This window comes from Hyla sarda, chromosome 1 (assembly GCF_029499605.1).
Source record: "Hyla sarda isolate aHylSar1 chromosome 1, aHylSar1.hap1, whole genome shotgun sequence".
In the NCBI taxonomy this organism is placed as follows: Eukaryota; Metazoa; Chordata; class Amphibia; order Anura; family Hylidae; genus Hyla; species Hyla sarda.
Window position 1 is genome coordinate 296486475 of NC_079189.1, and position 25485 is coordinate 296511959.

A 25485-nucleotide genomic window follows, 5' to 3' on the forward strand; every position below is an offset into this window, starting at 1 on the left:
AGATTGAGATACCCAGTCTCATATCGTTTAGTTCCCTGCTGTGATCTGTAGATTTTATTAGTTCCACTGCGTATATGTGACTTTGTAATAATTGTAATTTTTATTTTATTTTTGTAGCAATTTTGGCTTTTTTTTTTTTTTTAAACCTTTACGCCGATTGTTGTACAGGATCATTAGTAATGATCCTGTACAGCAACCGGTGTAAATGTAAAAAAAAAAAAAAAATTGCAAAATTACATATTTGATATTGCTGCATAGGTAACTGTCTGAACTGTTAAAATAAAATGTAAATGTTAATGATTCACTAACAAGGAGATTTTTTATTACTTACCGTAAAATCTCTTTCTCGAAGGATCCATTGGGGGACACAGACCATCGGTGTATGCTGCTGTCTCTAGTATGACACTATGACAACAAAAAAGTCGTCTCCTTCCAGCAGGATATACCCGCCTTCAGGCCCTGAGCTAATCAATTTTAGTTCCAGAGCAATAGGAGAGGACCGACAGGTCAAGAAGAAAACACGAACTATCCGAGAACCAGAGAAATATCTATAACTGAACTCACCCTCGGACAGAGAACCAATGAGAAACCCAAAAGGGCGGGAGCTGTGTCCCCCAATGGATCCTTTGAGAAAGAGATTTTACGGTAAGTAATAAAAAATCTCCTTTTCTCTATCGGCTCCATTGGGGACAGAGACCATGGGACGTACCAAAGCCGTCCCTTGGGTGGGAAGAAGAAAACCCGGTTAGGCGTACGGCTAAACCACCGCCGCCTGCAGCACCTTCCAGCCCAGACTAGCATCAGCCAATGCTAAGGTGTGAACCTGGTAAAAACCTCGAGAAAGTATGCAAAGGTGACCAGGTAGCCGCTTGCAGATCTGCAAGGCCGAGGCCTTGTTCTGGAGAGCCCAAGAAGCCCCAACAGAACGGGTAGAATGAGCCAAAACCCTGAAGGGAGGGATCTCCCCCCTACAGTGATAGACTTCCGAAATAGCAGACTGGATCCACCGAAAAATGGTGGCCTTGGAAGCAGGTTGTCCCTAGCAACAACCTTCCGTAAGGACGAAAAAGGATCGCAATGACAAAAGGAAGCGGAGACAGAGAGGTAGGCCCGAATGGCCCGCACCACAGCCAGATTGTGGAGTAAACGCTCCTTGGGATGAGAAGGAGCGGAACAAAAGGACGCAAGGACAAAGTCCTCATTGAGATGAAAAGCCAAAAAGACTTTAGGCAAAAAAGAAGGATCTGGCCGGAAAACGACCTTGTGCTGGTGAATCGCCAGAAACGGAGAACGGCAGGAAAGAGCTGCCAATTCGGACACTCTCCGAATAGAGGTGATATCTATATGAAACGCCACTTTCCAAGAAAGAAGGCGCATGGACACTTCCCTAAGAGGTTCAAAAGGGGGACCTTGGAGGACACCCAGAACCAGATAAGGTATGAACCTGGTAAAAACCTCGAGAAAGTATGCAAAGGTGACCAGGTAGCCGCTTGCAGATCTGCAAGGCCGAGGCCTTGTTCTGAGAGCCCAAGAAGCCCCAACAGAACGGGTAGAATGAGCCAAAACCCTGAAGGGAGGGATCTCCCCCCTACAGTGATAGACTTCCGAAATAGCAGACTGGATCCACCGAAAAATGGTGGCCTTGGAAGCAGGTTGTCCCTAGCAACAACCTTCCGTAAGGACGAAAAAGGATCGCACTGACAAAAGGAAGCGGAGACAGAGAGGTAGGCCCGAATGGCCCGCACCCCAGCCAGATTGTGGAGTAAACGCTCCTTGGGATGAGAAGGAGCGGAACAAAAGGACGCAAGGACAAAGTCCTCATTGAGATGAAAAGCCAAAAAGACTTTAGGCAAAAAAGAAGGATCTGGCCGGAAAACGACCTTGTGCTGGTGAATCGCCAGAAACGGAGAACGGCAGGAAAGAGCTGCCAATTCGGACACTCTCCGAATAGAGGTGATATCTATATGAAACGCCACTTTCCAAGAAAGAAGGCGCATGGACACTTCCCTAAGAGGTTCAAAAGGGGGACCTTGGAGGACACCCAGAACCAGATTTAAGTCCCACGGGGGAGAAGGGGACCGATAAGGAGGGGCAGCATGTGCTACTCCTTGAAGGAAGGTCCGGACATGAGAATTAGAAGCGAGAGGACGCTGGAAAAGAAGAGAGGAACGCTTCAGTTATGGCAGGACAAGCAGAGGTCCACGCCTGGAGCGCCCCAGGGGTTGCAAATCACAGTAAACACCCCTGGATGTAGGGACCAGTGGCCTTGGACGACTGAGGACCGGCCGAGAAGATCACATCCCAGGGACGGCCAGACTGAAGATAACTGAGATGGCCGGAAACCATCAAAATGTTGAAGGGGAAAAGCTTCTCGGGAGGCCAAGACCCCAGACTGGGCGGTCCCTGAAAACACCTCCCCAGCCTGGCAGAATGGCAGGGATGGACAGGAAGGAGCACCCCCGAAAAAAAATTGAGGGGGAAAACTAAGCCACCATAAGAGGACCGACAAGACTGACGAGAGAGAATGATCTTGCGGTCTAGAGACAATGGAAACCTGTCCCACCGGAAGAAAATCACCAGTTGAAGAGGTCGTGATGAAACTGGGCAAATGGCACGGCCTCCACGGCCACCGCCAATCGACCCAGGACATCCATGCAAAAGCGAATGGAAACTGGAGCAGGGAGCCAAAGTCATCAGACTCTTGAAAAGAGTCGGCGGAGTCGAAAGCGGGCAGAGGCCGCATCGAACTGGAGCCCCAGGAGAGCGGTTGGGCTTGTCCCAAATGACCATCCAACCGAAGTGAGACAAGGTCTGGAGGTTGAGACTAAGACTCTCCAGGATCTGGGTCCTGGGTGGAGCTCAGATCAGGAGGTAGTCCAAATAAGGAATCACGGAAACAACTGTTGTCCGTAAAAAGGCTATCACAGGCGCCAGGACTTTGGTAAAGGTCCGCGGAGAAGTGGCCATACCGAAATGGATAGCCACAATAGAAAATGACCGTCCGTAACTGCAGAGCGGAGGTACCGCTGATGACCGGGAAACAATGAGATGTGGAGGCAGGCATCCTTGATGTCCACCGAGGAACGAAAAACTCCCCTTGAACCATGGACGCCAGCACCGAACGGAGAGACTCCATTCGGGATGGGAACGCAAGATGCTGGCTGAGATACTCGAGAACTAAGACTGGGCAAACAGAAACGCCTTTCTTGGAGACCACAAAGAGGTTGGACTAAACCTCGAAAACGTTCCCTTGAAGCTGCATGTCCAGGCATCCCGGAGGGTAAGAGGCGACCAACCACCCGAGAGAGGTCGGCGGGTGGGGGCGACCCTTCAGGCCGAGGAAGGCCTACGGGTGCCTGATGGGGCCGCCAAATGGCCGGAACGGATAGCCGACCTCCGGGAGGAATGGGATCGGAAAGAGGAGCCCTCTTCCCATGAAGGCGCCTGGCTGGACCCTTTGTTGGTACCCTTTGTTGGTACCAAAGGTCCGCAGAACTGGAAGGAGGAATTACAACGGAAAGCGGTTCTCTGAGTCTTACCAGAGGTAATAAAGAACTCTTTTTCCGCCCGTCGCCTCACCTGAAGGTGGCGTGCGCATACCAGGCTTAAAGCCACATGAAGGGACAGTGGCTACCAGGTAGCTTGTGGTAAAGGCAGCACAGTGGCTGCACATGGAAGCAGAGCACAGAAAAATCTCCGGCTGCGGAGCATCGGAGAGCTAGATTAAATAAATCCTCCGGAGGGATCTTGAAGACTACCCTGGCGGAGTTGGAAGACCATACTAAAAGGGCTTTCAACACCCAGGCAGAAGCAAAAGCAGGAAGAACCTGCTGCCTCAAGGGCAGAGATTGCCAAAGTATCCACCTTCATGTCCGCTGGATTCTTGAAGGCAGCCGCATCAGCCAACGGCCGGGTAGGCACCTTAGATAGGTGGGAGATCGGCGGATCCACTGTTGGAGAGGAGGTCCACCGAGCAATGAGGTCCTTGGCGAAGGAATACCGCGCTTGAACCCTCTTCATTTCCTGAAACTTCTTGTCAGCGTGACTTCAGGCGGATACCCGCAGGGTGTAAAATTCAGCGTGAGAGCTGAAAGTCTTGAGTGCCGGTCGGGCACAAAGAAAGGAAACTTCTGGAGCCACGTCCGAAATTCCTGGGTCCTTTAGATGGAAGGTGTTTCTTATGGCCGCAACCACTGAGTACACCACATTAGGCACATCCGTGCGGTCCTCTGAGTCGGAGGCCGAATCAGAAACTTCTTCCACAAGTTCTCCAGGTGAATGGGAACGTGTGAGGCAGCCCTAGAAGATAGAGAGACGGACCTGGTACGCGGGTCTGGAGAGCCAGAGCGGCGACCCTGGGAGCATTCTCTAGAGGAGCGACGCTTGCTACAGGTCGGAGTAATGGGGCGATGCCTGCAAGGGGAGCGCCCGTGCCTGCCAGAAGACTCGGGGGATGAGTCAGATTACACACCCCTAAGATGCTGCGAGAGCGTCAGAATAGGGGGGGAGCGGGACCCTCCGGAGGGCCGGTGTAGGGAGGGCCTCTCCAAGGCAGTCACCACATAACGGGAGACCTGAGCCAAGTCGGATATAGACTGGGAGAGGGAGGGAACCCAGGCTGGAGGGGCGGCCGAACCCACCCGGTCTGGAAGAACAACCGGGGTAGAGTAGCAGGGGGGTCTGGGGGAGCAGTGGAAGTAGCGGAGTCTGCGGGTCCCGGCGTCATTCGCCAATAGAGAGGTATGTCTTACCTGGCAATTTATGTAAAGATGACATGGATGTATGTTATTGGACCATATAAAAAGCAGCTCCTGCTAAGCGTCTCTCCAGCGGTCCCTCTTGTATTTGCACCTTGATTCTATCTATTGGTATGTATACTGTCTCTAGGCACTTTATAGTTGTTGAGGTATATCCTCTATGGGATTGTGCAATAGAATGAGCAGTAGTGCAACTTATGAAATGTATTCAATACTATAGTTTACATTGTGGACTTTCTCGAGTGACGCCCTCTTTTCCACCACAAGTTGTTTTCTCCCTTTTTATGATGTCTTTTCTTGTTTTTAATATGTAATGAATTATCAATAAAGTCATATTTTTATCAATTTATTACTCCATCCCATTCCTTTGTATTTGAGCAGTGGAGCAGGCAGAACAAGTGGTTGTAAATCTGCACCTAAGGAGAAAGGGAAATATACTCACCTAAGTCAGAAGAACTTACCTCATGAAGTCTTCCTATGAAGTCTTCAGCCAGCTTTTATCACCTGCATCATGCCGGGCTACCATGTGCGAGCGAGGCGAGCAGGGAGATAGGGTGACCCGGAACCATGAGGTACAAACCCAGCCGCTGACCGTTCGTGAGAGAGGGTGAACAGCGCATATACGCAATGTCTGTGCCCCCTTACTCGCAATGGGGAAACAGTGAGCCACAGTTCCTGAGTCCCCACCTGAAAACAGGAAAGAAAATGGAATAAAAAATCTAACACATCCCTAAATCTAGGAAAATAAAAAAAACATAAGACCTGGTCTGGAGAGAACTCCAGACCATGTCCACCTCCTTCAGACACTAAGCTTAAACTGATTAGCTCAGGGCCTGGAGGCGGGTATATCCTGCTGGGAGGAGCCGACTTTTTTGTTGCCAAAGTGTCATACCTCCTAGAGACAGCAGCATACACCCAAGGTCTGTGTCCCCCAATGGAGCTGATAGAGAAATTTTATTCTAATAGTTCAGACAGTTACCCATGTGGCAATAGCAAATATGTACATTTTTTTTCCACTTATTTTTCTTTTTTTTTTGCATACAATAGAAAAAGGGGAACTAATTTTTGTTGGGGGAGGGGTTTATTTACATTTTAATAACTTTTTTTTCTTTACACTTTTTATATAGCTCTCCTATACAAATGGGGTATGTGCAGACTGCAGAGCATTGTACGGACTCTGTAGTACTACAGACACTAGGGTGCAATGCTCTGCACATACCCATGTGAATAGTATGGTATGTGCAGACCATTGCACTCTAGTGTCTTCTACAGACACTAGGGTGCAACGCTCTGCATATACCCCCCCATGCGTATAGCAATGTGCAAAGGTCTGGGACACTGTGGCAGCAAGAGCAGGGCATATTATACAGCAGGCCAAATAACTGGCATTGACATTTAGAGGCACGCCGACAGGCAACAGCGGCGAGGGGAGGAGACGTATGCAGCACCCCTGATTGGTGAGCTCAGAGGATGGGACTGGGTTTCAGGTACTGTTAACTTACAGAGGCTGCAGCGGTGCAGAATTTGTGGGACCCACAGGCAGAGCGCCTGACCAGCTACTCCTGCCCGCAGAAGCCTCATGACTGCTGGTGCCAACACAACGAATCAGCTGATTATTCGATAACAGGATTTGTCGACAACAAATCCCATTATTGAATTTAATTGATAATATCGAATAATCATCGCCGCATAATTTGGCATCCGCTGTACTGATGACATTTTTCAATGTAAAACAGAAGGGACCAAGCCGATATTATAATATGGTGAGTGCTATGTAAATTCTTTCTTTACATTCATTGTTATATAGCTGCACCTCCTAGCACGTTAGCACCCCATAGAGACGAACGGCTTTACCTTGCTGTGAAAAACTGTGAGGATAATACTCTTGTTGTTCTCATATACGCATATGCAATAGGGTTCTCTTACATGAGAAAACCAAGAAGCTCTTGTGGTAACCATCTACAAATCGGGCAAACCACCTGACCGCCCTAGGAACTTTAGGCCTATATTGTTCATGAATGTTGATATAAAGATATATGTGAAACTGCTTGTCAACCGCATGGCCCCTCTGATGTTGTTTCCTGTGACTAATGACCAAGATGGTTTTGTCAGGGGACGACAGGCTTATGAAAATACAAGAAGGGTAGTAAACCTTCTCTGCCATGTAGACTTGGATGTCAAGAAGATGTTTGCCTGCATTCATTGGTCATTCGCATTCCGGGGAATGGGTCTCACTGGTCTAATACTGCAGGCCAATAAAGCCTTCTACTCGGCACCAAATGTCATGATGTTCACTAATGGCACCTTGTCCACTGGCTTCTCCGTAACCAATGAAACCAACCAGGGCTGCCCGTTCTTCTCAATCGATTTTCGTGCTCTGTATGGAGCCTAGATCTCATTCTGGGATCAGTGGTGTGAACATCAGTTCACAGAATCATCTTATTTCTTTATATGCTGATGACGTCATCTTGACATTACGTCTGTACAGTGGTCCCTCAACATATGATGGTAATTTGTTCCAAATGAACCATCGTTAGTTTAAACCGTCGTATGTTGAGGGATCCGTGCAATGAAAAGAATAGGAAGTTATACTCACCTGTCCCCGCCGCTCCGGACCGTCACCGCTGCCCTGGATGTTGCCCTCCATCGCTGTTGCCGCATCCCTGCTCCGGACCTTCTCTGCTGCCTGCGATCGTCGCTCTTCATCGCCATCATCAAGTCGCCACACACGCCGCTCCTATTGGATGACGAGACGCGCGGCGACGTGATGACGACGAAGGAGAGCGACGGCTATGCAGGGGATCCTGAAGAGAACAGTCCGGAGCGCCGGGACAGGTGAGTGACCATTACCGGACCACACAGGGCACCTTAAACAGCTATCCAGCGGCAGCTGAAGCAGTCTGCACTGCCAGATAGCCGTTTATGCGATGGCCCTGACATACAAAAGCATCGTATGTTGCAATGTCGGGGCCATTGTAGATCGGGGAGTCACTGTATAGAAACAAGCCAACCGGCAACAGGAAGCCGTCATAATAATTAGAATAATGTCGGAAGCCTGCGCTGTGGGGGACCAGGTGTGTGGCAAGAGTGGAGGTGCAAACAAAGTGAAAAGCTATATGTAGTATACAGGTAATAGAAAGAAAAAGTAACGTTGCACAGCGTGAAGGTTTTCAAATCCGGGTTTATTCGTAAATTCAAAGTGCTATACAGTCAAAGCAGGTTGGAGGGAAGGGAGGGGAGCAGACATCAGCTCCGTCATCTTGACATTAACAGAGCCAAAGCAGTCCTTGGAGGAGTCCTTGGCCCGTTCAGCCAGATAGCTTACCATAAATAAAATATCCTTCAATCACAGGTGTTGTCCATTCATCTACCTGCGGACATGAAGGGGCAGCTTAAGAATAGATATTCCCTAGACTGGAGAGAGGACAATGTTACTTATCTTACTCTAAAACTTAGCCACTGCACTGCAGCCATATGCATTTGCTATCTACTACTACTAGCTATAAAATAAGCAACATTTGGCACAAGATCCCATTAAATCAACTTCCCATTAAACTTAGCTTCATGTGTGATACTATCTGCAGATATGAGGTATCTCAGCCTGATATTATATATATTATTTACTGCTGAGCTGGCGTATTTCAGCCCAATGTGTGATACTGTCTGCCGATCTGTGGTCTCTCAGCCTGATGTATAATATGCCAAATCTGCCAGACTGTATCACACATGAGGCTGAGATACCCCAGACAGCTGCACAGTGCCACACATCATCAGGCTGAGATACCCAGTCTTATACCGTTCAGTTCCCCGCCGTGATCTATAGTTTTTATTGATTTTCATGCTCTGTATTCAGCCAGATATCTTACTATAAATAAAATGTCCTTAAATCACAGGTGTTGTCCATCTACCTGCGGACGTGAAGGGGCAGCTTAAGAATAGATATTCCCTAGACTGAAGAGAGGACATTGTTATTTATCTTACTCTAAAACTTACCCCATCCTTTTCCAAACTATGCAATATTTCTGCAAGAATTTAAAAAGATGTATAAAGATTGGACAGATTTGAAGCTCATGGTTGGGTTGAATTGCTTTGTTTTAAATGTTGGTCTTGCCTATACTACTATACCTTTTATAGAACTTTTCCCCTTACCTTACCTAACTCTTTTTTTCTAAGTGAATACACTATCTACTATCAGCCTACGTTTGGAAAAATGCCAGACATTGGATAACATTTGCACTCATGGCACGACATAGAGACGGGGAGGCTTGGGTCCACCAGACCTCTATAAATATTACTTAGTGACTGTAATATCACAATGAAGGACTGCTGGTTATGCAGTACTCTAGCCCCCAGGATAGACATTGAACAAAATTGGTGCAAACCTGTATATTTGCAAATACTTTTCTGTCCTAAACCTGTCTGTCCTTATGGAGGATAGATCCCCCCTTCAAAGTCAAAGTCACCATTGACTTTGACTGGTCTCAAATGTTGGTCAGCCTTACATCACATAGCAGGATAATCCAATCGACATTTTCCCTACCAGACACCTTTGCAGATCCTTTCTTTTAGCCATACCTAATATAGATGTGTCTAACTGGGAATGTCAAGGTCTCAAAAAAGGGGTATTCCGCTCCCAGATTTTCCTTTGTCTTTTGCTGTGGTAATGCAATTTAAGTTAGTTTGTAATTTACATGTATTAGAATTTTCTCTAGCATGTGTGTTTTTTATTCATCTCTTTGATGCTCCGGAAGTTCTGTAGATTTTAACCCTTCCTGTGACTATTGTCTACTTAGCCCGCCCTGTGTGTTTCTCCTTGTGGACAAGACGTTTGTTTGACGGGTGTTTCTACCATCTTTCTCCCTCCTCTTGCGTTCGCTTGTTTACCCGCCCTGGTAATGAATATTCATTTCCTTTTTTTTGCCCTGCTTTGATTTGTCTGCTCGCCAGCCAGCTCTGTACCCATCATTTGGCCTCCGCACCAATCGTCATCGTAGCCACACGCATGCGTGTTGCTGCATCTCCAATTGTAATAATCTCTGTGCGCCTGAGTACTTGATTCTCTGGCCGGCAGTAGTGTGTATGAAAGACTTCTTGCACTGCGCATGCGTGGTGTCTGTGTGAGGTCTCCTAGGGAGTGACATACGATTCCACACCAACAAACACTCTTCGTTCACTAGCAGGGCGGGAATGCAAAGCACAGGGGGTGTTGACTAAGCAAATTAGCAGGGTGTGAGACAGGCGGAACATCACAGAAAAGGAGGCGGAAGTGGGGCGGACACTAGAGGCAAAGATCGGTATATGACCAGACCCAAAATAAAAATAAAAACCACAGCTGCAAAGACCCTTGAGAAACGTAGTTTACAGCCTCGGCGAAATCAGAAGAGGACACAAAAGCAACATGCACTCCACAACAAAAAGAACAAAAGTAAAATACGCCTGACAGAGGCAAACACCACAAGGAGGAGAAGGATACACCACAGAACAAGGCAAGATAAAACAAAAAAAAAAGCAATGAGGAGCGGAGTACCCCTTTAAGTCCTTTTTTGTGTGGCTGGAATGTATACAAAGTCAGTAGAGAAAATTAATATTTGCTTTTTTTCAGAAATGCATCATTTTTAGGACATATTTTGTGTGCATTGCACCTGAAAAGGAGGAAATGCACCCCATATTTTTTTGAGCTGCTGTTCCGTGTTTGGAAATACTCCCTCTTAGGCCATGTTTGGTTCCTTGGCCTCGTGGCAGGACACAGAAGGAGAGGAGCACCAATTGGTTTTCAGGGCATCCTTCTAGGCCGAAAGGATTGTTTGTCGCACTTCATGCCTGAAAAGGGTTTTAGCTGCCAAAACCATACAGAACCCCAACAAGTGACCCCAACAAGTGACCCCATTTTGGAAACTACACCCCCTAAATATTGTTTTCGTCCCGTGTTCGGCAATACCACCAATTAGGCTATATTTGGTTGGTTTGCTACATGGTGGGACCAAGAATGAAAGAAACATAGGTCTTACTCCATGCCTGCAAAGGCACCCCACAAGTGACCCCCTTTTTAAAAACTACACCCCCTAAAGTATTCACTTGGTTAGTAGTGGGTTGTTTGAGGCCTTTTTGTGTTAATGGTATTAGCATAAGTCAGTGTAAAATATTTAAATTAGCTTTTTCCCATATGCATCATTTGTGGGATACACTTTTTTAAAATAGCCTCTGAAATGAATCAAGTGCACCCCAAATTTAATTACGCTGCTTGTCCCATGTAAGGGAGTACCCCGCTTAGGCAATATTTGGTTAAATGGCCACATGGTGGGACACAAAAGGAGAGGAGTGCCATTTGGCTTTCAGGATATCATTATACAAATTATAGGCCACACTTCATCTTGCAAAGCATCATAGCTGTCAGAACGATACTGCACCCCCAGAAGTGACCACATTTTTTAAACTGCACCCATTAAAGTATGCACCTACGGCAAAAGTGAGTATGCTGAGCCCTTATTGTTTGCCTGGAATTATTTCAAAGTCAGTGGAAAAAATTTGATATTTGCTTTTTTTCACAAGTGCTTTACATTTTGGTACATTGCTTCTGAAGTGGAGAAAATGCAACACATATTTTATCACACTGTTTGTCCCAGCTGGGCAGTACCCCCACTTAGGCCATATTTGGTAGGACGAAGAAGAAGAGGAGCGTCCTTTGGCTTTCAGGGCATAATTTTATGAATTATAGACCTCACTCCATGCCTGCGAAGGATCAAAGCTGGCAAAACGATACCGCACCCCATGTGGCCCGCAAATTTTTTTCCTCAGAAAGAAATATGTATTAGCTGGACCAGGGACCACTCTGATTAGTCCTTGGTCGGCTAGCAGTGACGGGAAGGCACCACTGGCACTGGTAGACAGGCATTTACCTGAGGCAGACCTGGGGGTCTTTGTCAGACCCCCGGCTGCCCAGGTAAGCAGCACCCTGCGTTCGTTGAGGGTGCTGCTGGAGACAGAGGGAGCTCCCTTCCTCTGTCAAACCCCTTACAGCTCGCGGTTGCTTCCAATCGCAGCTGTAAGGGTTAAACAGCCAAAACTGAAATATACTTCGGTCCCAGCCTCCTCCTGCCGGGGATCACACGCAGCACCTGTGAATGCATTGCAGGTGCTGCAGGGGAGACAGAGGGAGCTCCCTCTGTCAAACCACTTGCAGTTCGCGGTGTCTTCTCTTCTTACAACTAGTTCAAGAGGACTGTATTTTGCCTATTAATTTACATTTTGCAAAAACATATACTTACCACAGAATGATGGCCCTCCTCATATTGGTGTTCTCTTTGCAGTGGTGAAGGGCCAGTTTCTCGATCAGCCAATGAAAAGCCTCCATGGGCATGCCCAGGATTTTAATTGAATAGCTGTCACCTGTTATTTTGTAGATGATGGGATGCATGTAGAGATCATAAAAGGAAAGTTATTAAATAGCTATACATGCCTGCTGCATTATATACTGAAACTGACCATGTATATGACCTAAAGAAAAGAGCTCAAATGTTCGAAATGCAAATTTTTGCCACGAATATCGTCAGTTCGCGATTACGCAAATATTTAGAATACAGAGATATATATTCGCAATGACTAATATATATATATTTTTTTTCATTTTAATGCGAATTTATGCAAATATTTATGCAAATATCGGCATTTCCAGACTGGAAACTGATCACTCCGTTCTTTTAGGTGATATAATTGCGCATGCGCACTATGCAAATTTCATTACGAATTTTCGCATGGAAATAAAAAAAGAATGAACCTAGCAAATATGCAAATTTTGCGAACATAGGACGAATATTCGTCCATATATTTACGGAATATCACAAATTCGAATATGCCCCCTGCCGCTCATCACTACTAAAGACAAAACTAAGTTTATCACCCCTGATGGCCTCTTCCAATATGTCTTTTAACCCTCTGGGTTACATAAGGATTTGGCACAGAAGCAGAAGACAACTGTTTAAACAGTGGTCTCTTGCTTCTGTACGTCCGCCAGCCACATCATTCACCCTTCTCCTTCCCTGATCCCCCCATGCCACTTTATTTCCCCTGTGCCAAATCACCCTCCCCCTTTTTTTTACCCCCTGTGCCACATAATTTCCTCTTGATCCCCCCTGTGCCATTTAATTCCCCCTTTATTCCCCTGTGCCACCTTATAAAGAGGGGGTGATGAAGTATGGGTAATAAAGGGGGAATGAAATGGCACAGGGGAGTCAAAATGATGTGGCACAAGGGTAAGGGGGGATTATTTGGCACAAGGCATGGGGGCATAAGGTGGCACAGGTTATAAAGGGGGGATTAAATGATACAGGCCGGGGGAGGGATAAGAGGTAATTCAACGGCACTGGGAGAATCTACCGTAATATTCCTTTTTATCATGTTTTATAGGTAATTACATTCTGGAGTGAGTACATTACAGTATTTGGTCATTTTTTCCCAATAGGGCATATCTCTCAATAGCGGACACTTTTTTTTATTCCCTGTGAGTGTTTGTGTCACAATCACACCCTATCGGTCCAGCTACAACGCTAGACAGAGTGTGATGGTGCAAGGGCTATTAGGAGATTCTACTGTATAACTTGGCATCATAAGTACAACTGTTTAGGCTTTCTCCTACCTGGCTAGTGCACTTAATAATTTACTTTTCTCACACTCTCAATTAGCTCATAGGGCCCTTGCCATTTTGCAAGTTGGTACTTGCACTAACACTTGATTTCCTAGGTTAAAGGTTCTAATTTTAGCCGACCTGTTGTAGACATGAATTTGAGCCTCTTGTGTTTGGTCTAAGTGGTCCTTGACAAATGGCATGACAGCTGAAATTCTGTCTTGCATGAGAGCTATATAATATATTACACATTTATAAGGGGTGTGCTCTTGCTCCCCCATTTCCTAAGCAGTATCCAGGACTACCATGGTTATCTGCTATACATTAGCTCAAAAGGAGAAAAACCTGTGGAGGATTGTGGTACTTTATGGACTGCAAACATTAAATAAGGCAAAAGATAATCCCAATCCTTCCCATCCTTGCTAACTACCCTTTTAAACATGCCATTCAATGTTTTATTTAACCTTTTCACCAGGCCATTAGTTTGTAGGTAATACACAGAAGTATTCCGATGTTTAAACTTTAAGAGCCTACACATTACTTTCATGACCAAAGACATGAAAGGAGTCTCCTGATCTATAAGGATCTTTGTGTATGCCTGTGCAAGAGAATGTATGAAAAAGATACTTGGCAATTAGCTTTGAGGAAAGATTTCTCAAGGTAGGGCCTCTGCATAATGTGTGGCATAATCTAACACCATGAGAATATACTGAAGTTCCCTTGTGAACATCACTACAGGGTTAACCAAATCCAGTGCCACCCTTGCAAAAGATACCTAAGGCTATGTTCACACTATGGAATGTCTGCGCGGAAAATCTCCATGCAGACATTCTACAAACTGCAGGCGCTGGCATAATATGGAGGCTATGTATTCCATGCTGAGTCAGTAGAAAGAATGAACACATTAATTCTTTCTGCGGACACTGAAATCAGAATTTCCATGCCGGAAACATTTGGCACGGAAATTCCGCAGTGTCCACAGTGCAGCAGAATCCCATTGAATTCAAAAGGACTCTGCTGCAGCAGAATCTCCGTGCCGAATTCCAATGCGGAATCTGTCACGGAAATTTCTACGTATGAACATGGCCTAAGGCTTTGTTCACAAGCTAGAATGTCCACACAGAAAATCTTTGTGCGGACATTCTGCAAACTACAGGCACCGGCATAACATGCCAGAGCTAGGACTGCATGGGAATGCGCAGTCTCATAGACAGCTATGCATTCCATGCGGAGTCCGCAGAAAGAATGAACGTGCCTGAAATCAGAATTTCCGTGCCTGTAACATCTGGCAAGGAAATTCCACCATGTGCACAGTGCAGCAGAATCCTGTTGAATTCAAAGGGACTCTGCTGCAGCGGAATATCTGTGCTGAATTCCAATGCAGAATTTGGCGCAAAAATTCTGATGTGTGAACATGGCCTCAGGGTTTCTAAAGTGAGATACAGGAGCAGTTCATTGACACTAAAGACATGACTAAGGCTTGGTTCACATGATTTCCTGCCCGAAATTCTGCCGAAATGTAATGCACATAGGCCCAGATTTAGCAAAGAATGTCTACGGTAGAGCTATTTTCCCACGTTTATTTGGGAGGTGGGTTTGAATAGCGTGCATCTTATTTATCAAGAAGGTGCAGCAGGATGATGAATTTTGCGCAGCTCTGCTGCCGTGGGAAAAGCTCTACCACATACACCTTTTCTAGACACTTGTGAGGGAGGGAGGTAGACACTTTCCCGGGTCCTGAATTTGGCAGGTTAGGTGTGTTTACTTACTTTCACAGAGCTGCCATGAGATTTTTACTTGCATTTTAGACGCTAAAATCAAATTTGATTGCGGTGTCTAAGTGGTTTTGACAAAAGTCGCAAATGATAAATTGAAAGAAGGACTTGGAGTGGCTCTATGTTAAGACCGTAACCAATAGCAACCCGGGCTACCCAACAGTAACACCTATACCCAAGGTGAAATAAAAAATAGTACTATTTACAAGAGATAATTGGGGCTCAGGGTAAAGGATGTATGGACACAACTGGCTTGTTATATTAAATGTTGGTATTTATTAAATTATCAAATGATAAAAAAAATCTATTTATTTCAATTATAAAACGTGGTAAGTACCGTGACCCACAGGGCCCTTGTAGAGCCACAGCACTCCCTACAAATAATTAATGAGTGGATAAAATAGATATACAATAATGCTATATATATATAAAATGCTAATAAAGCATGATAATCCTACTGAGACCAATCAAAATGTATAAAATAACAAAAAAAAGTTCAATTAAAACAGATTGTCCTCTTTAAAATTGAGACCCCTTTGTATGATGGTAACTAATAGCAACCAGTGGAGTTAATGAGGGACATTTATCAATGTTTGCTTATGTATTCTTTTTTTTTTTTTCCTTATGTGTGACTTATTTATCAACTGGTTTCAGCCTGTTGATAATCTTCTTTCACGTAAGCAATTTTTCCTTTTTTACTTTGGTAGTAGCTTTTTCTGCTCCATGTTTGAGCTGGAGTAAATTTAGTAAATTTTTAACCCTGTTGCAACTTTTTTTGCGCAATTGCGACTGTCACAGTTAATAAATACCTGACTACCCGTAGTCCATTTAAAAATTATTACTACGTAGTTAATTTTTGGAAAACTTGCTTTTCTCGCTTTCCAGTAAAAATGTCGCACGAAAAATCGTGTAGTCGCAGTTGCGACAATTTTGCGACAATTATAGTAAAGAAAACCTGACTAAACCAGTTGATAAATGTCCATAATTATGTATAGCAAATTGTCCAAAATTGAATAAGTCTTTTAGTGAATAGCTTCATGGGTCAGTATCCAGTTCATAAAGTACATCAATGTCCTGCAGCGCTGTTGTGGATATATGTACCTTAGTGGAAAAGTTGCAAAATAGTTGCCGGCAATTATAACAATTGTAACAGTTAGTAGCAACAGTGTGAGTGGTTTGGCAGATAATGATTCACTAAAAGACTTATTAAATTTTGGACAATTTGCTATACATATTAACTCCACTGGTGTTACGCCGAGCGCTCCGGGTCCCTGCTCCTCCCCGGAGCGCTCGCGGCGTTCTTCTCTGTGCGCCCCGGTCAGACCCGCTGACCGGGAGCACTGCACTGGTATCACCGGCGGGGATGCGATCCGCGTAGCGGGACGTGCCCGCCTGCGGGTCGCATCCCAATCTCCTCACCTGCCCCGTCCTCTTGCTGTTCTGTCCCGGCGCGCGCGGCCCCGCTCTCTAGGGCGCGCGCACGCCGGCTCTCTGAAATTTAAAGGGCCAGTGCACCATTAATTGGTGCCTGGCCCAATCAGTACCTACACCTGCTCTATGTGTTTAAAAACCCACTTCCCCTTCCTGTCCTTGCCGGATCTTGTTGCCTTGTGCCCTGTGAAAGCGTTTAGTGTGTTCCCAAGCCTGTGTATCCAGACCTTCTGCTGTTGCCCCTGACTACGACTCTTGCTGCCTGCCCTGACCTTCTGCTACGTCCGACCTTGCTCTTGCCTTGTACCTGTGTACTGCGCCTGTCTCAGCTGTCAGCTGGGGTTGAGTCACTATCGGGTGGAACGACCTGGGGGTTACATGCCGCTGCAAGTCCATCGCGCTTTGCGGCGGGCTCTGGTGAAAACCAGTAACCCCTTAGACTCCGTTCCCCTGGTACGGCCCACGCCATCACCCCACTGACACAGAGGATCCACCACCAGTGTCCTCGCTGCATACCAGTCCGGACCCTGACAACTGGTTGTTATTAGTTACCATCATACAAAGGGGGTCTCAATTTTAAAGAGGACAATCTGTTTTAATTGAACTTTTTTAGTTATTTTATACATTTTAATTGGTCTCAGTAGGATTATCATGCTTTATTAACATTTTATATATATATATATATATATATATATATATATATATAGCATTATTGTATATCTATTTTATCCACTACTTAATTATTTGTAGGGAGTGCCGTGGCCCTGTGGGTCACGGTACTTACTAGGGATCGACCGATATCGTTTTTTTAGGGCCGATACCGATAATCGGTGCAGGTTAGGGCCGATAGCCGATAACTTATACCGATATTACGGTATAAGTTATCGGCTATTTAACCCCCTCCGACACCGCTGCAGATCATTGATTTAAAGCGGGCGCTTTAAATCAATGATCTGCAGTGGCTTTTGCGGGGCCATAGGCCGCCGCCGCCGACGCCACCACCCGCTTCTCTCCCCTACCTGACAGGGTGGTCCGGGCCATCCATCCATCGTTCCTGTAGCGTGCGGGGGCGTTCCGGGTGGAGGGTGGTCCGGTCCGGGCTGTCCTTCTTCTCCGGCGGTCATCTTCTCCACTCCGGGAAGGCTCCGGCCTAGTACGCTGCATAGACGCCGCTGCGCAGTGACGCCCGTGCGCAGCGACGCACCTGACGTCACGGCGTAGCGGCGTCTATGCAGCGTACTAAGCCGGAGCCTGCCCGGAGTGGAGAAGAAGACCGTGGGAGAAGAAGGACAGCCCGGACCGGACCACCCTCCACCCGGAACGCCCCCGGACGCTACAGGAACGATGGATGGCCTGGACCACCCCCATTACGGGTAAGTTTAATTTTTTTATTGATTGGGAGGGTGGGGGAGGGGCCCGACCGGTATAGCGGTATGGTAAAAAATCCATACCGGTATACCGCCTAGCATCACGGTGGGGATGCGGTGGGTCGGCGGTGCGGTGCGGCGGGTCGAGGGGGTGGCGGTCGTGGTGCGGTGGGGGCGGTGCGGGGGGCGGGGCATTATTGGCTTATCGGCAAGATAATTGCCAATACCGATAATGCCCAAAATCGTGATTATCGGCCGATAATATCGGCCATACCGATAATCGGTCGATCCCTAGTACTTACTACGTTTTATAATTGAAATAAATAGATTTTTTATCATTTGATAATTTAATAAATACCAACATTTAATATAACAAGCCAGTTGTATCCATACATCCTTTACCCTGAGCCCCAATTCTCTCTTGTAAATAGCAAATGATAAATACGTGACCACTGCATGGTCAAACAGAAAAAGTTTTATGGGTAGGCAAAAAGAGTAAAACTGTCTATATCAAAAGGCGCATAAAAGTCTAAAAATATGCTGCTTGCGCCTGAACTGCGCCTAAACATAGACAAAAAAAATGCTCTAAAGGCAATGCAAAATCTCCCCCATAATGTTCAATGGGATTCCGCTGTCCCATTCACAAAGCGGAAGTTCCTTGATGGAAATTCTGCATTCCGGATTCCACAAAATTATAAGACCTGTCTTTAATTTTGCGTAATTCCACAGTGGAATGCCATTAAAAATCTAAGACCATTTGAAAATATGGTTGGGGTACCACAAACTGCTCAATCATTTCCTCACGTATATTATCTATTCTGTACAGTAGCTCTTGGTTACCAACCATGAACTGCTTGTCAGCACTTGGAAATTGTGACACACCATTTATCACATATGCATTCTCTATGGCTTTTAAAGTGTACCTTTAGTGCTTTTTTTATTTAAAAAAATTAATAAATCGAGCAGCAATGTGCATTTGTCTGAATGTAATGCATTTCAAAATCATTGATTAAATGCTCGAACAGGGCGCTTTTCTCTTTTAGCTGTATCTTGCTCATCGCTATTAGATGGAGCCTACACAGCATCTCCATAGGATCCCCCTCCAGTGGCTAGACCCAGCACCAGAGAATTACATTATGCTGGGTCTCGCTTCTGGGGGGCTGCCATGGCGACGCAGGGGGAAGGTCTGTCTCAGTGCACAGCGTCTGGGAACAGGAAGAAAAGCGATTAATTCAGGAGGCGATTAACAGGGCAGAGAGCAAACGCTGTGTATAGCTGATGTTCCACTCGCACTTCCTGACTTTGGTCTCATGCCCAGCCGGCATGATGTCAAATTCAGGTCTGCTGGAGACACGGAATGCGGCCTGCACTAGGAGGGAGGACCCTAGTGGCCATATTTTAAAAGTTAAAAAGAGCATATAAAAAGTGAAAATGTTATTAATAAATATATTAGAAACATTATTAGTTTTAATAATCTAGAATAAAAAATTTTATGACACTGCCCATTTAACAATGTGGGACCCTAAACTGACAGTTCCAAAATTATTGTGTGACACCTCTATCTCAGGCAGATCAGGGACTTCTTTCTGGACTTCAGTATCACCAGCCAGTACAGCTAGGGGAAAAATATCATCTTCATTTGTGTTCAACCCTACTGCTGGCACCTCAGTGTCTGTGCCGAATGGTTTGGGTTACCTCCTGACACACATTATCAACAGTAAGATTTTCTTTGCAGGTTACATTTCTTCCCCACCATAAGTCCCAAATTAGGGGGGAGATTTATGAAAACCTGTGCAGAGAAAAAGTTAACCAGTAGGCCATAGCAACCAGACATACCCTTCTTTTTAGAGGCATTTTTAAAAAATAAAAAAAAAACAATGTGTTCAGTTGTTATTAGTGATGTACCCCAAGGTTCAGTACTGGGCCTGCTCTTGTTTAATTTATTTATTAATGATATAGAGAATGGGATTAACAGCTGTTATAATGTAGTGGATAGGTCATCGTGTTGGTTAATATCCAAAAAAGTTCCTGTAGGTTGGCCTTAAACATAAAAAGTAGGTCAATGTGATTACTATTAAGGGTTTGAACAAATTCTACGAACTCATCATTACTGCCCAACACCCCCCCCCTCCCCACACACACACACACACAGAATGATGATGTCATTTATATAACAGATCCACAACAGGATCTATGATGACAAATCTGTCTCTTCAGGGGGGATTACAACCGTTTCCTCCCACCAGCCCAGGAGCAAGTTGGCGTATGTAGGGGCACAGGGGCTCCCCATCACGGTGCCCCTAAGCTGGTGGAAGAACTAACGATCAAACAGGAAGAAGTTGTGTGTTAGGATAAACCTGAGAAAGGATACAATCAGCGTATTATGTGGGCCTCCCTCTAGCCTGCAAGAAATACTCCACAGCTTATATTCCATGATCATGGGGGATCAAGCTATAGAGAGATTTCATGTCAATACTTGCCAACAGTGCTGACTTGTCCACTGGGACTTCCTTGATCTTCTTAAAGAGGTCCATGGTGTTCTTCACATATGAGGGTCAAGCTGTCACAAACTTCTGTAGAACTCAGTCCACATAGACACTCAGCCCCATGTGTAAGGAAGTTTACTCCAGAGACATTTGGTCTCCCTTTCAGTGGCAGGGTCCCATTGTGGATTTTGGGTAAGCAGTAAATATATATTGATATGCTGCGTGCCATACACTTTATACCAAAATCCGGTTGGAAACCCATCAGAACATCCTCCTCCTACACTTTACACTAAGGATAGATATCCTGATTTCCTTTAAGGGGATCTAATTTGTGATAGAAAAAAACACAACACTCAGTTACTGATCATATACTATGTGACTGCAGCCTAAGATCCTAATAAAGAGACATGCATCTAAGGCTATAACACAAAGGGTCTAGTATAGGGTCCAAATCTAAGATCTATAATGAATATTTTCTATGTTTAGCCTCTCACAGCTCATTGTAATACAGTAATACAGAATAAACTTACGATGCTTCCCTGTGGCCAAGGCAGGTCAAGTCAGCAGTGAGCCGAATGCCGGGGTGTCAATGGACTGAAGAAGCCGTCGGGCTGCTTAATATTCTGCACTGCCACCCAGGATTAAGCAGCTGCTTGGAGATGCCTATTTGGCATACTGTATTGAACTTCCCACTAAACCACCTGCATTAGCAACCGCTCTGTGGAGCTACACGCTGTAGCTGCTGCCAGGCTTCTCAACTAAAATGCTGCTCTCCAATGCTGGTGGGATTGCTAACTAAAGCTTCTGCTGGACACTGACTGGCTTACTTAGTACAGTAATCGCCTAGTAGCAGATATAGTAACCAGTTCTGCAGAGTGGCTGCTGCAGAATATCAAGCCACTCGCTGTGCCAGCAATTTTGCAGTTGGTTGAAAGATGTCAGCCAATTGCACAAATTTCCTGACTCACCTTCAGCACTAAAAAAAGTGAACTGGGAAAGGGTCCCTATGGTATTGGCCGACTAAAAGCATTTATCACCTATCCATGGATACACTTGTCTACTTATAGTAATGCGCCAGACTAAGCATTAGCACTATCTGCCTTTGCATAATGAAGTGCCACAGCATTCATTCTAGACTGAGCGTTCCATCAACCACTGCTCAAGTAAGCCGGGCCGGGGGGAGGTTATGTTTGGCTTGGTGCAGAATAGGAAATAATACAGTTCATAGTTAAACATGTCTCTGGGGGCCACGTTTATATAATAACCCTAAGCAATAACCCTATCCCTTGCGAGTTACCCTGCCTATCTACATGAGAGGCACTCACCCTAAAGAGAATACCCTGCCTATCTAACACCTGTTGGTTGTCAGGGCATGCTGGGAGTTTTAGTTTTGCAACATGTGGAGGTTCACAAGTTTGGAGACCACTGCCCTATACCCTCACCCTAGATACCCTAGATACAACCTAACCTTAAAGGGGTATTCCAGGAAAAAACTTGTTTTTTATTTATCAACTGGCTCCAGAAAGTTAAACAGATTTGTAAATTAGAGAAAGAACCAAAAGTACCCAGACCTCAAGGAAGGTATAATAAATGTAATAGATTAGACTATAATTAAAGAACCAAGGATCGTGCTTCAATTATACTAAAATATATAATTTTTATTAAATGATATAAAAGATGATGAGAATACCACCTCACAAGGGGCCCCTTGTGAGAGGAATATGCATTAACCTATTAAAAAGTTAAAATATACAGGCTGACACTGATATATAAAGAAAACTTTTTCTTCTATCACAGAATGCACTAAAATGATTATGGACACTTAATTGCTAGATAGTGTCCTTGAAACCAGTCCTTTTTCACTGTAAGAATGGAAAGGATGCAAAGATGTATGTAATGTTGTAATGAATTCCTCTTAACAGATAAAAGTGTAACAATGTTCAATATGTTATGTATATATGTATATGTTATGTATATGTAGATGCAAATCATAAAATGTTGCAGTATCTTGTAATACCTTTTTTACTGGACTAACAGCATTTTGTAGAGACAAGCTCCCTTTATGAAGTCCAAAGCAAATCTAAGCTCACAAGCAGAAGACACAGGTTACATCTCACAAATATGCAGGGGTTAAGACAATAGATGTGGAGAATTCACACTAAGATGGGCCATAAATTGTCCTGTTATGGGAACATAGACTAAATAGATAAGAATGAGAAAAAGGGGGAGGGAGGGGGGGCAGGGGAGAGACTAATTAGCAGGACATAGTGAGATGTAAAAGAGAACACAGCACAGGTTATAAGAAATTTTGATAATGAGACAAGAAGCTCAAATCCACATTAAGTCCCCTGTTTTTCGAGTCAAAAACAGTATCATTTTGGCTTCAAATGTCTTTCTCTGTTGTGTGTTTTTGAAGTTCCCTCTCAGTATCTTGATTGTAAGGTCCTGTATGGAGTGGCCTGTTTGGGTAAAATGGTGTCCAACTGGGGTGCAGTAGTCATTTTCTTTATGGCGGTTGATGGAATGTCTGTGTAGGTTCATCCTTTCGTTGAGTTTCCGGCTGGTTTCACCAATGTAGAATCCCATGTCACACTTGGTGCATCATATCATGTAGACCACATTTGGGGATGTGCAGGAGTATAGTCCCCTTGTTGTTGTGGGTGGCTTCCATCTTGGTGCAGATATGTTGGCAGAGTTTGCAGCGTGGTTTGTTCTTCCATAATGTAGTAAATTTGAGTAGCCGTATTAGTCCAGTGATGCATCTGCATCACTGGACTAATACGGCTACTCAAATTTACTACATTATGTTTATGTATGTATATATATATATATATGTAGGTGTGTGTGTGTGTGTATATATATATATATATATATATATATATATATAGTCTTTCATTAAGACTAAGTAGCTATTGCAAACAAAAATGATAAATTAAATTAGCCTCCACCGTAAAGTGATGGACCTTTGAACAAGATTGGACTAGATAATTGGACCAGGAGAATGTACGAATAAGATAGGTAGAGGTATAGGTAGAGGTAGAGGATAGCTTGTTAAATAGCACAGTGGTTAAATACCACTTTTTCAGTGGTCTACCGGAGGCAAACCCATGATACATAGCCATGTACTGATCGTACATGACCTGGTAGGGGACACTCCATCCAAGTTAGTATTAGATAAAACCAGGACAAATAAATATAATAAATCTAGACTCGGGTACTTTTTTGCACTTATTCACCATATGCTAGTTTCAAAGGGTTGCTGTTTAGGGTCATGTCCCTAGGGAATTACATAGTAAAAAGGGGCAAGTATAGTTTAACCCAGGGAAAATAGTTGAATTCCTAAATTCTGAAAGGAATTGGCATATTCAATAAATGGAGCAAAATCAAATCTTTCATTAAGGTCAAGTGGATATTGCAAAATGATAAAATCAATTATCTTCCCTTTTCAAAGTGTGATTGTCCCAGTCTCTTGGGGATGGTCTAATGACTTTAATCACCAAAAAGTGGAGGACCTTTGGGCTACCATTATGGATCTCATTAACATGTCTCGAGATGTTGAATCCCTCAAATGTTGGAATCTAGGAAATTCCTTTTTGGTCTTGCCTATATAGTTCTAACAATTGAACATCCCACATGGTCTCCAATTAAGCTAAATCCCTTGTGGTGGTGGCCATTGATAATGGCTGTGGACCAGGCAATGCCGTAAACACCTACCCCTACAATATGTGAAGCAGAGTGGTCAAACAGTACATAACTGATGTCAGCATCTCCCCCAGGATGGGCCAATATCTCCATACAATATTTATAACTTTTTTGTCCTGTTACCAAAGGTCACTTTGATTCTAATCTGCTTGTCTTCACAAGTCGGGGGACAAGGAGATCTAGGTGTTCCTGGGTGGAAGCATGTTTAAAAGCTTGGTTAAGGGTATAGTTGGGATAGCTCTGGTCAAGAAAATGTCTCTGCAAGTCCATCGTTTGTCTAAAATATTCTTGGCTTGTCAACCAGTTGTGTCTCATTCACAAAAATGTCTGTTCATAATACCAGGACATTGTTAATATAGCGAGTTCACAATAGAATCATCTCTGTCCACCATGGGCTGTCTGATGTAAAAACTGTTGTGTCCTCCCACCAGCCCAGAAGGAGATGTGCATATGTGGGGGCACAGAGCGTCCCCATTGCAGTCCCCCTGAGCTGGAAGTTCAATCTGGTATCAAATAAAAAGAAGTTATGCATCTGCACAAACTCCAAGTGTTGTGTAACAAACTCATTGGCCCAGATTTATCAAACTTTGTGAGAGAAAAACTGGAGTGATTTTTCCACAGCAACCAATCACAGCTCAGCTAATGAGCTCTGGTAAAGTGAAACCTGAACTGTGATTGGTTGCTGTGGAACAATCACTCTATTTTTACTCTCACATAGTTTGATAAATCTCCCCCATTGTGTGGAAAGGAGAAATTCCCACTGGAGTGCAAGTAGTTCCTTGCTGCTTTCAAACTGCAGGATGCATGAATATAGAGATTCAACATCTATGCTAGCTAAATACACTGACCTATCAATCTCTAGGAGCTCTAGTCTGTTCAAGAGGTACATACCATCATGAGTGTACAAAGTAGTAGCGTTAACAAGGTCTCTCAGTACTTGGCTGATGTATAGGCTAGCGTCCTGCGTTATTAAATTTACTCCAGACACTATTATTCGACAGCATAAAGGTTGTATACCTTTGTCAACTTTAGGTAAGCCGTAAAAAGAAGGTATATGGTGGAAATAGAGAATATACATATACTCTTTTTTACTGATCACCCTCTCCTCCAGACCCCTCTTGAGAATGTTGTTCAGCTGGCTCAGAAATGTCACAGTGGAGTCTCTTTCTAGTACCTGGTAGCAGCTATGGTTTTTTAATAAGTTCTGACACATAGCTGTATATTGTAGGTTTCCACCTTTGTCAGATGCTTTAATCACAATTGGGGAGATTTATCAAAACCTGTCTAGAGAAAAAGTTGCTGAGTTGCCAAAAGCAACCAATCAGATGGTTTCTTTCTTTTTTCAGA

At 44.5% G+C, this 25485-nt stretch overlaps 1 protein-coding gene across 6 annotated transcripts in view; it reads right to left on the reverse strand.

The window, feature by feature from the left end:
* The window catches only part of FSTL3 (follistatin like 3), a 256859-nt gene that overhangs the window by 165831 nt on the left and 65543 nt on the right, over positions 1-25485 (reverse strand). The window contains exon 1 of one of the 6 annotated variants that reach the window (XM_056518018.1): positions 20967-21051. The exons of the other annotated variants lie outside the window; for them this stretch is intronic. The gene's annotated coding sequence lies outside the window, so the exon portion shown is untranslated. Of the gene's footprint in view, positions 1-20966; positions 21052-25485 lie in introns of those variants that run through there. 6 annotated transcript variants of the gene reach the window in all.